The sequence below is a fragment of the Chiloscyllium plagiosum genome, chromosome 4 (genome assembly GCF_004010195.1).
Source record: "Chiloscyllium plagiosum isolate BGI_BamShark_2017 chromosome 4, ASM401019v2, whole genome shotgun sequence".
NCBI lineage: Eukaryota > Metazoa > Chordata > Chondrichthyes > Orectolobiformes > Hemiscylliidae > Chiloscyllium > Chiloscyllium plagiosum.
In genome coordinates this window covers 130,938,458-130,956,205 of record NC_057713.1, presented here as the reverse complement: position 1 = coordinate 130,956,205, position 17,748 = coordinate 130,938,458, and the positions used below count along the sequence as shown (strand labels likewise).

The 17,748-nt window shown below is 42.3% G+C and overlaps 1 protein-coding gene across 2 annotated transcripts in view; it reads left to right on the top strand.

The window, feature by feature from the left end:
* The window catches only part of c4h8orf34 (chromosome 4 C8orf34 homolog), a 347,530-nt gene that overhangs the window by 92,258 nt on the left and 237,524 nt on the right, over nucleotides 1-17,748 (top strand). The window lies entirely within an intron of this gene.

The following is a 17,748-nucleotide window of genomic DNA, read 5'->3' as shown; positions in this document are numbered from 1 at the left end:
CATTGGGCAGGACACTGTGGGATTTTGGATGTCATTGGGCAGGTCACTGTGGGATAGCGGATGTCATTGGACAGGTCACTGTGGGATTGTGGATGTCATTGGGCAGGTCACTGTGGGATAGTGGATGTCATTGGAAAGGTCACTGTGGGATAGCGGATGTCATTGGGCAGGACACTGTGGGATAGCGGATGTCATTGAGCAGGTCACTGTGGGATAGTGGATGTCATTGGGCAGGTCACTGTGGGATAGTGGGTGTCATTGGGCAGGTCACTGTGGGATAGCAGATGTCATTGAGCAGGTCACTGTGGGATAGTGGATGTCATTGGGCATGTCACTGTGGGATAGTGGATGTCATTGGGCAGGTCACTGTGGGATAGCTGATGTCATTGGGCATGTCACTGTGGGATAGTGGATTATATTAAGCAGGTCATTGTGGGATAGCAGATGTCTTTGGGTTTGTATTCAAGCTATAATGTTTGAATTCATGCTATAACGTTGTGTGAGGATGATGTAAGTGAGGCAATGTAAGACAGACCATGACTGATTTCCAAGCACAGTACAAGCATGGTTTCTTCAGTGTCTTAGCGAAAAATCAATGTCTCAAATTTCTTGGTATATGTGTCTTGAATGAACAAATGAATTTTAGAAATTTAAAAGAGATATTTGAGGCAGGTTTTTCCACACAGAGGGTGGGGTATGCCTGGAACATGCTGCCCGAGGAGGTGCTAGAAGGAGCTACAACAGCAGCATTCAGGAAGCACGGGGACAAATACCTGGATGGGGAATAGAGAGATACAGATCCTGTAAGTGAAGTCAGTTTTAGTATGGAAGGGCAAAATATACTTGTTGTTATGGACCAGGCCATTTCAAGAAAGTAGCCCAGACCCTAACTTTGCTCAAGCAGGTGTACTGTGGATATTCCAGGAGTGATACAGCTGGCCCAACCACTTACTTTCCAATAAAACAGAATTTATTGGCAAGATTACCAGATGAAACAAAACAAAGCACAAACAAACTTAATGATGCTTTTCCAAATACTTGTAACAATCCCCATAAACACCCCTTGGCACAAAAAGGTAAAATCAAACCCAGGGTCTCACAGGAGAGATCTCAGAGAGAGAGAGAGAGAGGACCAGCCTGGACCTGCTTCTGTGAGTACAGCAGCTTCCAAACTGCCTGACTGCTTTCAGTGAATAGCCAGACCAAACCAAACCAGAGAAAAGCCGAGATGGAGAACTGACCACTCCCCGTTCATTGTACAAGTGTTTTCTTTTAAACTTGAAAACCCTTTTCTTGAGGCAGTATCTGTTAGCTATAATCAAACTGGCCCTAAAAGCCTTCAACTTAGACTTTTCGGCGCCTGTGTCTTTTATGACTTCTCTTGAAAAAAAAAGCTAAGGACAACATAACCTTGTTAAAGGAGCAGTGTGGTCACATGGTGCAGGCTTGGCGGGCTAAAGGGCCTGTTCCTATGTTGTATTGCTCTTTGTTCTTTCTTTGGTTTTTCTCAAAAACACCTTCTGATCAAAACCTTCACTTGCAAATACTGTGGCGTGCTTGTTGAAGGTGGGTGGTACTTGCAGGGACTCCAATAGCAATTTCAAATGCCTTACTGTCAATCACTTCAATCATGTTAATCATTTTCTTTTGTTCTATGGTTTGGTTGTGTAGTTGATAGTTAGTTCCCTCATATAAGGAAATACTGACTAACCAGTTACTTAATGCAAGAACATGATGGAACTGAATTACCAATAGCCAACACAGGAGGCTTCCAAAGTTTTGTCTGCACCATATAATGCTTCAATTACTCTGTCTTGTGTTTTTGTTTTCCTCTGTTGATGGATTCCTCTTTCATACTTTCTCCAAATCTGTTCCATTCAACTACTTTTGAACGGAAAAACAAGTTATTGAAGGCAATCACAGTTTATTTTAAAGTGTTTGGCTTTTATTCAGTTCAAATATTTGCTTTAGACAGATTCTCGTGACTTCCAGCATGAAAAGAAAAGGCCTCTCTTTTCCACAGCCTTTACGAATAAATCTATCTCCGTTTATTGCCGCTTCTCACAGGGTGAGGACTGTCACCCTTTGTTTTCAACGGAGGATGAGCTTTGTCTAGTTAGAAATGAATCTGTTCAATGTTTAGTATACAAGCATCCAGAATCTTTATGTAGAAATCCTTTTTGTGCTGTAACTAACCATTGTGCTTGACTTTACAACTCCCTCCCCACTAGTGTCTTGGAAGGCAATAGGGCTCATGAAACACAGCTCACAGTCTTCCCACCATCTTTTCTCCTGCCCCTGGGATCTTCACATGCATTACCATCCAGGCCAACTAACAAAGAGCTGGCATACGGGGAAAGTGAGGCGGGAGAGGCGGTGCGATGTTCCAAAAAGTCGATTGCTGTTGTTGTGTTTAAAAACCACACAGGATATTGCAGCAGTCCTGACTGAATTATTGTATGACTTTCTTAGCAGCCAGTTCCCGAAGGGAAATGGCTCACTTTCGACTGAATACAGACCCAGGATTGAGGAGAGCCTCCTTGGAGATGCTCCTCCAGACTTCATGGGGGCTGGACGGACTCTCGATGTCCCAGGTAAAAACAATGACTGCAGATGCTGGAAACCAGAGTTGATTTTACTGCTCCTCGGATGCTGCCTGAACTGCTGTGCTTTTCCAGCACCACTTCAATCTAGACTCTCGATGTCCCCAGGAGAGCAGGAGGATGAAGTTTGCAGATGATCAGCCATGGATTGTCCATCATGCCTTTCCCTGGTACCTCGGGGATGCAGGGCTGAAATAGGACACTGCTGCATCTGGTAGGGTGGATACAGTTTGTAACTGACAGCACGAAATGTGACCAAAGGGGTTTGGAGATAGAAGGAGGAGGTGCTGACCTCGACAGTGGACATGCACGGTCATCAACATTGCCCAGCGGATGCATGTCCATCTCTCTGTGCACGCCACAGGTACACCAGAGCTGACTCCTGCACAGCCATAGAGTCAAAGAGAGTGGTGCTGGAAAAGCACAGCCGGTCAGGCAGCATCCGCGGAGCAGGAGAATCGACGTTTCGAGCCGGTTGGAACTGGGATAAGGTGGGGGGAGGGGGAATGAGGAAACTGGTGAAATCCACATTGATCTCGTGTGGTTGGAGGGTCCCAAGGTGGAAGATGAGGCGTTCTTCCTCGAGTTGTCGAGTGGTTAGGGTTTGGCAGTGGAGGAGGCCCAGGACTTGCATGTCCACCGCCAAACCCTTACAACCGATGCCTGGAGAAAAACCACCTCATCTTCCACGTTGGGACTCTCCAACCACACGCGATCAAATTGGATTTCACCAGTTTCCTCATTGACCTGTCCTACCTGTCCATCTTCCTTCCCACCTGTCCACTCCACCCTCCTCTCTGATCTATCACCATTACCCCCCACCTTCATCTACCTATCACATTCCCAGCTACCTCCCCCCTCTCCCAGCCCCACCCCCCTCCCATTTATCTCTCTGCCCCCTTGGGTCACCCCCTCATTCCTGATGAAAGGCTTATGCTCGCAATGTTGACTCTCCTGCTCGTTGGATGCTGCCTGACCCGCTGTACTTTTACAGAACCCAAAGTTTCAACTCTGATGTAGTTCTGAGTCAGGATGAAGTACACCGTGCACGCGATGGTATTCCCCTGCTTTGACTTCTCCTGTCCTCTGAGGTGATCGTGAATGTGGATTTGGAATGGAGTCAGCCTGGCCCCAAAATTGTGCCTGTAGTTACTGGATGACTGGCAATGGGATGGTGTGTGCTTGTGGGAGGAAAGAATTCACAAAGCAGAAGCTAAGGCAGTATGCCATTACCAGACCATCGTGGTTCCCACTGTGAGCAGTATCTAAGGCAGGATGAGCTGACATTGGCAGGGGTCCAGAGGAGGTTCACAGGAATGATCCCTGGGATGAAGGGCGTGTCATATGAGCAGCGGTTGAGGATTCTGGGTCTGTACTCGACAGAGTTTATAGGGATGGTGGTGTCAGATTGAAACTTACAGAAAACTGAGATAGAGTGGATGAGAAGACAATGTTTCCACGAATAGGAGAAACTAGGACCCAGCAGCACGGCCTCAGAGGAAAAGGGTGACCCTTTAGAACTGAGATAAGGAGGAATGTCTTCAGCCAGAGAGTGGGGAATCTGTAGAACTCATTGCCACAGAGGGCTGTGATTCTTGTTGTCTAGAGGAATTAAGGGCTACGGGGAGAACGCTGGTAAGTGGAGCTGAAATGCGCATTAGCCATGATTGAATGGTGGAGTGGACTCGATGGGCCGAATGGCCTTACTTCCACTCCTATGTCTTATGGTCTTATGGTCTTATGATTAATAAGGGCATCAAGCGTTATAGGAGAGGGCCGGAGAATGAGATTGAAAAATAAATCAGTCACGATTAAATGGTGGAGGAGACTCAGTGAGCTGAGTAGCCTAATTCTGCTTCTATTTCTTATGGTCGTTTGGAGAAAGTGGTACTGGAGCCCATTGGATTGGAGGCAGGGTTGGTGTGGAGATAAGGGGGAGGATGACCTAATGGATGTGTGCACCTTTCCCTCTGATGACCTAATGGATATGTGACGAAAACAAGTCAATGTGTGCGCGGCTCATATCTTGCTCCAGGTACTTGGGAAGCAGTAACACATTCTGGAAGGATATCCAGCTCCTCCACCATTCTTCTGTCACCTGCAGGGTACAGACAAAAGCAACTAGCCAATCAGTCTGAGGGAATGACACCTCCTCATCTCATTGGAGGAGCAAGAGACCTTAGAGGGCCATGTCTACTCATCTCCCCTCCCCCCCCCCCCATCATCTACCAGAGGACAGACGTGTTCACACTTATAGTTAAAGCAGAAACCTTAAATACCCTGGTTGCATTTCAGCTTGCTGCATCTTATATGATGAGCCAGTCACACTTTACTGAGATTAGAGTTAGCTATAACTCGGTGAAGGTGAATCTTCTCAGATAACTTATACATAAACGAATCTCTGAGGAGGCCTTATGATGTTTTAAGCTGAAACACCAATTAAGTCCAAGTATGGCACACCATGTTTCATCTTAAAGGATCAGCTGCCTGGAGGATTACTGCACCAATGACTGCCACTGAAATAGCCTGCTTATGCTTATTAAAGAGGTAACATGCCATTTCAGCAGCTCACCCTTGATCTAATACTGCAGGTTCTGAGGAAACAAGTCACAGCAGAGTATTTCCAGCACTGTTCAAAGATATATCATCTGTTACTGTTTACTCTTTGCTAGAAATTTGTAGTGAACTTGTAGAACAAATGTCTGTTTAACAACTTTGTCAAGATTTCACCAAACTATCAACATTTATTCTGGAAACTGTTGGGCGACTTTCCCAAGAGGTTACATGCTTTGCCATTATACCTTTGTTGGAGTCGCATGAAAAAGGCAGTAATTATTTGTTGATAGAATGCTGGAGGTGCCCACTACCAGTTGGAGGATGACACAAGGACAGGTCAGAACAATGTTTGCTCCTGTGTGTACAGGATATCCTCTCCCAACTCCTCCAGTCCTTTGTCCAAGAACATGTACACCTTCTTCCTGATCTTTGATCCATCCTCAACTGTCCTATTGTGTACTAAATGGCTTACCCTACAATTTCAATAGTCCCTGCATAAATGGTTTCATAAATTTTCCATAAATTGATTCAACTCCAGAAACGTTATGGTAAAATCTAATGTGCAAATTACTTGTTCCAGTAACCATAGTATTGATGCGAGAATATTCTGCTTTTTTACAAAGGGTATAATGTTTATTAGTCAAACAGTCACACAACACAGAAACAAATCCTTTGGGTCCAACCAGTCCATACCGACCATAATTCCAAATTTAACTCGTCCCATTTGCCTGCACTTGGCCCATTTCCCTCCAAATGTTGCTTATTTATGTACTTAGCCAAATTTCTTTTAAACTTTGTAATTGTACCTGCGTCCACGACTTCCTGTGGAAATTCATTCCACACATGAACCACTCGCTGTGTAAAGAAATGACCCCTCATGTCTTTTTTAAGTCTTTCATTAAAAATATGCCCCTAAGTCTTAAAATTCCCTGCCTAGGGGAAAAAAAAACACCTGCCATTCACCTTATCTTTACTCCTCGTGATTTTAGAAACCTCTATCAGGTCACCTTGTAACCTCCTACACTCCAGTGAAAAACATCTCAGCTTATCCAGCCTCCACTTATTACTCAAACCCTACATTCCTGGCCACATCCTATCTGAACCCTCTCCAGCTTAATAATATCCTTCCTATCACAGGGTGACCAGAACTGGACACAGTACTCCAGTAGATGCCTCACCAACATCCTGTACAACCTCACACTCACCCTGTCAATTTAGTGCCTGTGTGGTACAGAGAAATAGTTAAGTATTTTCAGATCTGTCACCTCGGAGTTTAAAAGAATCTACAATTAAACTTCAAGTTTAATACTGGGTGTTTATTTTCTCCTTTTTAAGCAACATACAAACATGCCTGGTTCTCCTTATCTCTGGCTTGTGCTATGATTCTCTGAGATACGGCTAACTTTTAAACTGAAGGAATTCCGAAACAGCTGACAGAAAGAAAACTGATGCGTAAGACTTCACTTTTAAAATGTTTTGCTGTGATGAACCAAATGAAAACTCAAAATGCTGACATCAATAAACGAATAAATGACATTTCAAATAAAATGGTAGATTTCAATGTAAATCAGTAATACAATAAATATATCGTCATGTTGCTATACTCACTTTCACTGATACTCGTTCAAGCATGGGACGTTGTTGTTACATCACTGTGATGAAGGATGGACGGATTCCTTTCCTTGTTCCACTCCTTCACTTGCCACAAAACAACTTGAATTTAAGCAGAAGAGAATATTGTCAATTCTACATGTAGCTTAGTAACAGAAACAAGACAGTCAGGTTCCTTAAGTAACATAATCAAAACGTATTCAAGCTAAGATGCAATTATTGTTAACAACGGTTTTAAAATGTATAACTATGACCAACTACCCTTCTTGAGGAATAACACACTCTCACACAACCTCCTCCAAGCCTGGGGAATGAAAAAAAAAGGTAACTATTATATGAAATATACTCTTTGCCAATTAACAATTGCATTCAGGGGAAAAATGTCACAGATTGCTAAAATGCTGATCTATAGCTGAAGGCACTATCCACACAAGCACTTGGTCCTGAATTAGTAATGGTCTTGGTCCTAGAGGGAGCGGCAATTCTGATTTCTCCTTTAACAGCACCTTATTTGCAGCAGAGAGGCCTTCCAGTTGTTTTTCAATATTCACACTTTGAAAGTTTTCAGAGAAGGAGAGAGGGCTAGGCTATTTACAAACTGGATCATGTGACCTCATTCTGAAGGTGTTGCAGACACTGTTACCATCCAGGCCAATTTAAAAGTGCAATATTGTTGCTGTAGCCTATGTCTTTTGCTTTTAAAAGTATTTCTTTTTCATTGTTCAATATCTAAATATACAAATCAGTCAAATAGTATTGTGAGTTGATGTTTCAAGTGACACATGTCCATAACAACATAATCAAACTGTCTTTCCTACTCTGTTTTCATTTTGTAGAATGCTTTAATTCCCATCAAATCATTTCAATTTGAGTTACATTCAGTAGCATCCATCTTATCTGAAATTCTTGGAAATGGCTACCACTGTCAAGATGTGCAAGTGCCAGTGTTGGATTCCTAGAATGCCTACAGCATGGAAACACACCCTTCGGCCCAACAAGTCCACTCCAAAGAGTATCTATCCCAGACTCATTCCCCTACTACTCTGCAGTTACTCCTGACTATTACACTGAATCTACACACCCCTGAACACTATGGGCAATTTAGAGTGGCCAATTCACCTAACTTGCACATCTTTGGATTGTGGGAGGAAACCAGAGATACAGGGAGAGTCTGCAAACATAGACATTCACCCGAGACTGGAGTCAACCCGGGTCCCTGGCACTGTGAGGCAGCAGTGATAACCACTCAGCCCCAAAGACTGGGGCAGACAGTATCAGAAGTCATAGAGTCATAGAGATGTATAGCACGGAAACAGACCCTTCGGTTCAACTTGTCCATGATGACCAGATATCTCCCTTCGGTTCAACTTGTCCATGATGACCAGATATCTCAACCCAATCTAGTCCCACCTGCCAGCACCCGGCCCATATCCCTCCAAACCCTTCCTATATGATTTTATAAACCTCTATAAGGTCACCCCTCAGCCGCCGACACTCCAGGGAAAACACCCCCAGCCTATTCAGCCTCTCTCTATAGCTCAAATCCTCCAACCCTGGCAACATCCTTGTAAATCTTTTCTGAACTGTATCAAGTTTCACAACATCTTTCTGATAGGAAGGAGACCAGAATTGCACGCAATATTAAATTCACTTATCTGTTTCTGTGCTGTGACCTCTCCCAAACAAGATCAGTTGTGAATTTCACTGTTTGTTAATTTTCCCGGATGCACTCTGATGTCCAGCGATACATGAATTCAAACAGCATGGGCAGTAAACTGTGCAGGTTCACTGCTGTGTCAGGGAGCAGTGTGGGTTTCTCTCTCTCTTTCTCTGTCCTCCACTGAACTCACTTTGTCTGTTCCTCTCCCTTTTAAAAACAACACCAGGTTATAGTCCACCAGGTTTTTTAAAATCACAAGCTTTTGGAGCACTACTCCTTGGTCAGGTGAAGGAGCTGGGTTCTGAAAGCCTGTGATTTCAAATAAACCTGTTGGGCTGTAAGCTGGACTCATGTGACTTCTGATGCTGTCAAGATGCACATATTAAACTGCTAGGCAGCCAGATGGACTTTAGCAACAGGAAACAGCACAAACCTTCAATGCCATGCCATTCCTGTCTTCAGGGTCTATCCTTTCCAGCTGTATAACAAACACAGTGACACAGTCTCTGCTCTGCTCTCAGGGGTCTCCTTCAACACCAGGATCTATCCTAAAACAGCCAAATAGGAAACTGTTCCATTAAAAGAGAGCTTTGCTTTTTTCTCTAGTGAGAATGGAAAACTGAGAAGACAAACATTTGTATATAATTCCATTGCACGCATGTGTGATTGAAAACTCTGGTGTTTGCAGAATTCTTTTATTTAAAAATGTACCATGCATTCTTTTCATGTGAACGTCCAATGTAAAGATGTGATGGCACATTTACTTAAAGAAAGCATGCATTTTCTTTTTGCGGAATGCATCTTGAAGAAATAAGTAGGCTGGGGAGTATTGCGTGCAGGACTGAATAGTATTATATTAGGATATTAAATTCCGTGAGTTGTTCATGAGGTCTGGGGTGGCCATGAGGAAATAGAGCTAAGACGCAAGAGGTCAGCAGAGCTGTAATTGCAGTGGGATTGGGTTTCACTGCAGTACAGAACACGTTGGAAAAGTAGCTTAATTGGTGTGTTCTGTCCTGCAAAATAGCAAAAGAGAATGAAACCCAAAGCCATTTTTGAGACTGCACGAGTGTGCGGCTGGGCGGCATAATGGCATTTTCTTCATGTACTGTGTTTCTAACCTTCTGTGTAGCAGCTCGTGAGTTGTTTGCTTTTAATCCATCGTACTATAGGAGAGGTGATTGTGGATTGTTTACTGCTTTAATTGTTGTAATGATTTGAGGTTTCCAAATAGCTGTATTACTGTGATAAATGTTGTAATCAATCCTTAATTTAAGCACAAACATTGATTTCCAGTGACATTACTATGACTTACTTATGATTAAAACAGCAATTTCCTGCAGTACCTACTGCTGAGGTTACTGAAAATAATTTGAAGGATTGCTGAATGAATTTAGCCGCCATTTTCTTTGCTTTTAAAGTTGAGTCCTACAGCTTTATTACAATGAACTGCTGGTACAGAATGATATTAATATCATTGGTTTTGCCAGGATTGATTCTCCATACCTTGCTCTGCTAAAGGCATTGAGGTAACCATACAATGTGGGACTGGATTCATGGGGGGGCAGGCCAAATTCGTTAGCTTCCTCGAAAAGTATTGAGTGAGCTGGAGAGATTGTAAAGAAGTCAGCCGGCTGAACCTGATAGAATCGGAGTTCCCTGATTGGGGCTATTATTCTGGTCTAATCAGGGAGCCTGGTCTGACATAATGGGGGTGACTGTCAGGGATAATGAACCCCTGAATGCCTGACTGAGTGAGAGGCAATGCAGTTGTCAAAGGCTTTGCATTTGTTAACAAAGGGTGATTGGTGATGATGGGATTCAGGCCTATTGCAGGATCGTAGGAAGAGGTTGACTGAACCTTATAGAAGTTTATACAATCGTGAGGGTTTAATGGTTGTTGTCTTTTCCCTAAGATGGGCGATTTCAAGACAAGGGGCACATTTTTAAGGTGAGAGGAGGGAGATTTTAAAAAGACATAAGGCAAATTTTTTACACAGAGGGTGGTTCGTGTGTGTGGAATGACCTTCCTGAGGAAGTGGTAGATGTGCGTGCAATTATGACATTTAAAAGACATTTGGATGGATACATGAATAGGAAAGGTTTGGAGCGATATGGGCCAGGTGCAGGCAGGTGGGGCTAGTTTAGTTTGGGATTATGTTCGGCGTGGACTGGTTGGACTGAAGAGTCTGTTTTCTTGACTCAATGACTCTGAGTATATCATGTCCAGTTTAAGGGAGATTTTTAACCAAAGAACTATCCATCAAAATGGGGGTATCTCACATATCTGTCCAATTTAACAAATCTACTATTCATGCATATTAGGTTAATAAATGTGTGACTGCCTATTGAGATAGAACGCACCATTAAAAACAAAATTTTTTAAAGCCTATTTTGTGAATTAGTTTCAGATGCTGCAAAATATATATTTTTAAAAACTGCTCTGACTTGTTGGAGAGATTAGCTACTGAGGAGGTTTATAAACCAACTGTCCACTGAGACTGGTTTAATTTGAAAAAATAACAACATGTTGACTTTTGAATAAAAGTCTCTATCATCATTTATGAGCAAGTGGAGTGAAGATACCTGTGTATTTTAAGCGTAAGAGTATATTAGTGCCGCAGAAGGAGTACAACAAAGGTTTACCAGATCTGTACCCGGAATGGCGAGACTGTGGTATGAAGAACAAGAGGTGGTCTCATTGAATCTCAATCATCCATAAATGAATGCACAGGGTAGATGCAAGTGAGATGTTTTCCTGATTGGGGAGTCTACACCCAGGAAAGACTATTTCAGATCATTTTAAGCTGTGAATTTCGAGCTGTTGTGAAAGGGTAGCATAAAGAGCACAGCGAATACTGCCCATTACGGTGAGGTCATGTGGACTTGGGTGAGGTTGAGTACGGGTTAAGATCTCAAAGAATTAAAACCTGTCACCTGACTCTGCCTCATCATCTCTAAAAATCATAGACTCCACATGTACGGAGAAAGAAACCCTTTGGCTCAGCAACCAACCCTGCTCAGAGCATCCCACTCAAACTCAACCCCTTACTCCATCCCTGTTACCCTGCATTTTTTTTAGATTCCCTACAGTGTGGAAACAGGCCCTTTGGCCCAACAAGTCCACACCAAACCTCCGAAGAGTAACCCATGGCTAATCCTAGCCTATACATCTCTGAACACTATGGGCAATTTCCCATGGCCAATCCATTGAACCTGCACATCTTTGGACTGTGGGAGCACCCGGAGGAAACCCACGCAGACACGGGGAGCATGTACAAACTCCACAAAGACAGTCGCCCGAGGGTGGAATCGAACTGGGGTTCCTCATGCTATGAGGCAGCAGTGCTAACTGCTGCGCCACCATGCTGTTCTGTTTTTGTAATTATACATTTCATATGAATGTATTTTGTACATACATGCCATTGAGTACTAAATTACATTGTGTTTAAGAGAGGAACTTCCTCTTGTTAGATTAGCAAATAGATTGCCTCTAATACACTGTAGCTCCCTGCTAGTAACAGAATGAAATGGGCAAATTTACCAAGCAACATTCAGAGCAGTGGTAAGAATTCATCTTAAAACATGATGGAAAACAATCCAGACTCCATTTGCCCGGATTATAGGAGGCAGATAATGGTCAGAGATCTGATAATTTCTTTGATCACAACATTGTTGTTGTGAAAGGCTGAAGGTAACAGGAACTGATAAAAAGCTCAACAATGGGTTGTTATGTGAATGGAATTATGCCGCGTCAGTCAGGTTTGTGAAGAGTTAAAACTGCAGGAAATCAGGAACTGCTGTCTCTATCAGAAAAGGCGAACATTTGGCCAAAATATTCAGATTGGTCACGTGCACGGATAATTCCAAATAAGGCATACACTCGGCATAGAGACTTATGTATAAAGAGCCGGAAGAAATCCCTTTGTTCAGCAGCTCTTTGAAGATTGATGTTGGAAGGAGATACCAGGAGGCAAGGGGAAAACGTCAAGCAGAGTTTCAGACTGGCCAGCTGCCAACTCTCCAAGATAATAACGTTTGGATTTATCTACAGAAATCAGCATAGTGAAAGACAGTGATCAAGATATCTCTAGGAGTTAAGAGTGTGCGTAATTCATTTAAATACTTAATAGATTAATTGCCTTTTACAGAACTCTAAGTGTCTGAGCTTTATCTTCATCTATGTGTGTCCTGTTGTCTCTCCGAGATGAGCAACATTAAGGAGGATGCTTGTGTAGATGAGTCAGCAGTTCAAAGGACTGAACCTTCAAGAATCTGACAGATAAGGACCTCATGGCCAGATTCGACATTACAGAACCTACAATTAATACGAACAGTATTTCAGACCTAGGAAGAGATATGTAGCAGCAGGAGATTGTTTGGAACACCTTGTAGCTAGAATATTAGTCAATCCATGTTAGATTACATCAAGTGCTGATGGTGTCAACAAGTGTCCTGAGTTGAGGTTTAGCCAAAGAGTGAAGGAGCTCAGATGCTCCATGAATAAAGTTGAGACCCTAGTGAAAACTTTAAATAGCACAATTTACAAGTTGAAAGTAAGGAATACTTGGACCTTTAAGAGACACATGAGAAGCCAATATTGTGGTCCGACAGTCACCAGATCCACTACAATTATGGGCAACACTAAGGAGCAAGGAAATCTCACAGGCACAAGCAGTGCTCAGGTTTAAAAATAATATTTGATCTGTAAAAGGAAAATCACTTTTTCAGAAAATGTGTTGAAGTAGGTCATGGTCAGAGAAAGAAATGGTCAATTTGGTACTTACTCAAGGAGGTTCAAGTGGTGGAAAAGGCTATATTGGAGGAAAAGCCAAAGATATTCCTAAGGTAAGTCGGTGATCCAGACCTGGCCTTTTGGTAAGAGGATATTAGTGCCACGGAAGGAGTACAACAAAGGTTTACTAGATCTGTACCTGGAATGGCGGGACTGTGGTATGAAGAACAAGAGGTGGTCTCATTGAACCTCAATCATCCATAAACGAATGGACAGGGTAGATGCAAGTGAGATGTTTTCCTGATTGGGGAGTCTACACCCAGGAAAGACAATTTCAGAATAAGGGGAAACTATTTCAGATTTCATTGAGGAGAAATATTTTTATTCCAAGAATTCTTTGGAATTCTTTACCACAGAACTCAATCACTGGTATACTTAAAGTAGAGATTAATGGATTTTGAAAATACCAATTACATAAAGGAATGTAGGGATAGGTGGGACAAGATTTTTGAATGGTTGGCACAACAGGCTTGACAGGTTTTATTGTTGCTCCTACATTCCTGTGTCAATGGGCATCTCATAAGGTTTAAGCTTGGTACAGGGGCGAGTGTTGCTGTATTATCAGATAGCATATCATAGTTGAGGATATACTTTTCACACAACACTGCAACTGCTGTAGGTGTGGAGAATTTAAAATTAAAGGTATTCTCCGAGCAACTCTGCAATGTGAGGATATCTGGTGGCAGAGAGCTGAAGTGTACTTCGCAATCAAGTGTTTTGACTCTTGAGCATGAATACATGTTTGATCTGAATCATCTTCAAATGGCTGGAAGAGTCAAGTAAGTTAAAGTTAAGAAACCACTGGTCCAGGAACATCCAGCCATGGAACAACAAGTCAAAGAATATTCAGTTACTGAGCAGCCAATTGTTAGGATTCCTTTGACTCATGGAAGAACCAGGGCAGACGACATGGTCCATTGAAATGAGCCATGTTGAAATTTGCTTGATGCTGTCTTGATAAGAGACAATGGCTGGTGAGTGTCATTGGCTCCTCCAAGTATGGTAGGAGCAAAAGAGCAACCATTTGTGCCACCATTTATGTAGAAGGATAGTCAGAGCAAAAGTCCAGTTGGTTCAGAATGAGCATGTGTTTTGTGCGCTGACAGTTCACAGTCACAGATGGCTTAATGGTGTTTGCTGGAAAATTGGTTATTCCGGTATCATTTCTGGGATTAAGGATCACCAGGTGCAAGGTCAGAGCTCAGTCTGCAACATGGTGGCTTGGGATCTCTGAGGATGTTGAAGATTTGCAAAACTTGCAACTATGCCGAGTTGGCGGAAATGTTTTCCAAAGCTAGTAACACTGAGTTGCAGATTACCAGAAGCAGCAACATTTGCAAGGAAACACAATCAGATCACCAATGAGCACTGAAACTGATTGATAAATCTCTGAGTGCAGCATGACTTGGTGAAAAGATAGGGATCATAGAATTCAGCCCAATATCGAGTATAATTTCAAGCAGAACATGTCATATAATTTCCTTATCTTTCCAGGAAGAACTGTCAATACCAGTCCCCGAGAGCATGCCCCAAGCAAGAAGCATTTTTCAACTAATATGAACAAGAAGGTAGTTTCACCAATACTACAATCACCAAGAGTGAATGAGTACATCTAAGTTAGGCAATGAGTTGAATTAAAGAGTCTGTACACTTCAGCATGGATTTACTGACAGGTTCTCAACAAAACTCTGCTGATCTAGCAAGCCATTGCTGAACTGGGAGATCAACGTCCAGCAGGTTCAGGACACAGTCATGAAGAAGCTGCCTGGGTCAGAGACCCTACACAAAGGGAAATACAACAGAACAGCCATTCCCTGTGAAGGAAGTTATGAAAATAAAGATCCTCCATATCTTGTCATGGAGTGACTGCTTGTTTTGTTTAGAGAGACATTTTCAATGAAGGAATCAGACTTCTGAATAGACCTCTCAAACTTTAAAGTCAATCTCGCTCTTTGTGCACCTTCTCTGCAGCTGTAACACTGTATTCCTCACTCTGTGCTGTTGCCCTATTGCACTTTGTACGGTATGACCTGCCTGTACTGCACGTGAAACTTTTCACTGTGGTCAGGTGCAGATGACAATAATAAATCAAATCAGATCAAAAAATTTCCAGAGTCAATTACCTTCCACCTTCAAGTGATCTACAATCTGCCAAGTCAGAAGAGAAGATCTTCTGGGAGAACAGGAAAAGCTTCAAACTGCCTAAACTTGTGACTCAAAGACTTGGGGGAGATGTGGTGATGGTAAAAGTAATTATATAGACAAATACTGAAGTGTTCTCAATGGGAAAAGAACTTTGGGACAATGATGTGCAAGGATCTGAAAGGATTAATGCTGGAGAGTATATTGAGCACTGACAATGTGTTGATATGATGTTTGATTTGATTTATTGTCACATGTACTTAGGTCCAGTGAAAAGTTTTGTTTTGCGAGCAGTACACGCAGCTCATGACATATGAGGGCAAAAAGGTCATAGGGCGTTTAGACAGACCGAGGCATACAAGGTTACAACTGCACAGGAAGTGCGCAAAAGCAAGATCAACATTAGATGAAACTGGAGAGGTCCATTCATCAGTCTAATAACAGCAGGGAAAAAGCTGTTCCTGAACCTGTTGGTGCATGTGTTCAGGCTTCTGTACCTTCTGCCTGACGGAAGAGATTGGAAGAGATCATCACTGGGGAAGGAGGGATCTTTGATGATGTTGGCAGACTTTCCACTGCAACAAGAAGTGTAAATGGAGTCCATGGAGATGGGAGGTTGGCTTCTGTGATGGTCTGGGCTGTGCACACAGCCTTCTGTAGTTTCTTACAGTCCTGGGCAGAGCAGTTGCCGTACCAGGCTGTTATGCACCCGGACAGTATGCTCTCAATGTGCATCTGTAAACGTTGGTGAGGATTTTTACAGACATGCTGAATTTCCTGAGCCACCTGAGGAAGAAGAGGCTTTCTATGGTGCATCTGGAAAAGGTTGATTGGAGGTGGTCTCAAATTTGTAAAACACTCTTCAACCGAGTGAACGGAGGTTTCAGCTGAGTTGGGCTTATTGCAATTAAATAAATGTGTCTTGGAATTGGGCCTCTGCAAGGCTAAATATATGCCATGGGGAACATAGACTGTCAGCAAGTATCATAAGCTCAATTCAATATTATACACACAAAACAATGCAATTGGACTTCAAAGGAATAGGTGAGCTTTAAGGTATTTCTTGAATAGGTAGAATTAATCATTTGTGTGTCAGTCAAACAAGCTTGAGTTAAACAAGTAACTGTGCCTGCTATAATTTGGCTTCAGGTGGAAGAGACCATCTAAGTACAGTTAAGTACAGGGGGATGTGAATAGGGTACTGGGTAAACAAACCAGCTAGAATTTAAAGAGTTAGATATGTTCTGAATAAATGTAGAGCAAATCAAATTCAATTTTGGCAGTTATCAGCAAAGATATAAGTTAATTAACGAAGTCGAGGGCTGAAGGGCCTGTACTGTGCTGTAATATTCTATGTTCTAAGTGTAGCCTTAATAAATACAGTAAGATTTTGGAGATAGATTGAGACAGCTACACATTAATTAGATGAAGAAATGGAGGTTGAATAAATGAAGTTGGTCTCTGTCTTTCCCCCAAGTCTCTGCTCTTCCAGTGTCTATTTAATTCTCACCTTACTTTGTCAAGAGAAGTGCTGCCACTGAATTTCAACCTACAATTTTCAATCATCATTCATTCCTGTGCTGCCCTACACCTTCTTTCAGTAGTCTTTTGATTTTCAAAAAAATGTACTTATAAAAAGCCTCACTCACTTCTTTTCATATTTTCATTCAACCTCTGTAACCTCTGTTCTCATTTCCCTCCTACATTTCTATACTCTTCCAAATTTCCCTTCATCACTTGATCCTAACTTTAATCGTGTGTTTCCTATTAATTTCCTGTTCATGTTTAATTGCAATTTATTCAGGAAACTCTTTGCTTTAATACAGCCATTGTTTTTTTTGTGAAATATTTAATTTGCTCTCTCTTTATCTTGTACTACAGTTAATCCATTGATTGATGAGCTAACACTTAGTGAAGTAAGAACTGACTTTATAGAGCATTATCTTCTGCAGGTCACCAGTAGCCTTTCGAACCTTTAACCTTTTGTATTTTTAGATTGAACCCCACAATGCAATGGTCACGATAGCCAATTGTTCACCAATGCTGACATTGGTTATATGCCTCATTTAAGTTCCAAGAATTAAATCAAGCATTGCTTCTTATTGGATCAGGGACACACTGAATGAGGAAGCAGCCCATAGCCTTGTTAATGTTACGCTGTTGATTATGTGCAAATACTGCAGCAACTAACATCAGGCACAAGGTAAAAACAATGACTGCAGATGCTGGAAACCAGATTCTGGATTAGTGGTGCTGGAAGAGCACAACAGTTCAGGCAGCATCCAAGGAGCAGCGAAATCAACGTTTCGGGCAAAAGCCCTTCATCAGGAATAAAGGCAGTGAGCCTGAAGCGTGGAGAGATAAGCTAGAGGAGGGTGGGG